Raw genomic sequence first — 422 nt, 5'->3', positions numbered from 1 at the left:
CTTGGGGGGATTGAAAAGATCAAGAAATTTTGTATTTTTATCGATTTGCAGTGCTAGTACATCTGAGACTTCTTAATTGGCTAGTTGTAAATAGCCCCACCCCAAGGCTATGGAACAAAGGATTATCTCGGACCTAGACCGAGGTATTGATGATGATTTTCTAATCTCGCAGAACAGAATGTGATACGATGAGATAGAATGCAATAGAAACAAAGACAGGGAACGGGTTACCTACTGTTAACGGGCAAAGCGAGCCCCTTTATTCTGAATTCTTTAATTCAAAATCAATCAAATCTCCCCAAGTAGGATTCGAACCTACGACCAATCGGTTAACAGTCGACCGCTCTACCACTGAGCTACTGAGGAACAACAGGTGATTCGATCTCATAGAGTTCAATTCCTGTTCCCAACCCATGACCAAT

At 41.7% G+C, this 422-nt stretch overlaps 1 non-coding gene across 1 annotated transcript; it reads right to left on the bottom strand.

Annotated features, from left to right (window-relative positions):
• Window positions 1–294: 294 nt before the first annotated feature.
• Window positions 295–366, bottom strand: TRNAN-GUU. The gene has a single exon. It is a non-coding gene; the product is annotated as a tRNA-Asn (tRNA).
• Window positions 367–422: the final 56 nt, after the last annotated feature.

Source organism: Capsicum annuum, unplaced genomic scaffold, assembly GCF_002878395.1.
Source record: "Capsicum annuum cultivar UCD-10X-F1 unplaced genomic scaffold, UCD10Xv1.1 ctg37854, whole genome shotgun sequence".
Taxonomy (NCBI): Eukaryota; Viridiplantae; Streptophyta; class Magnoliopsida; order Solanales; family Solanaceae; genus Capsicum; species Capsicum annuum.
The sequence above is the reverse complement of the archived record's forward strand: the minus strand, read 5'-3'. Positions and strand labels throughout refer to the sequence as shown.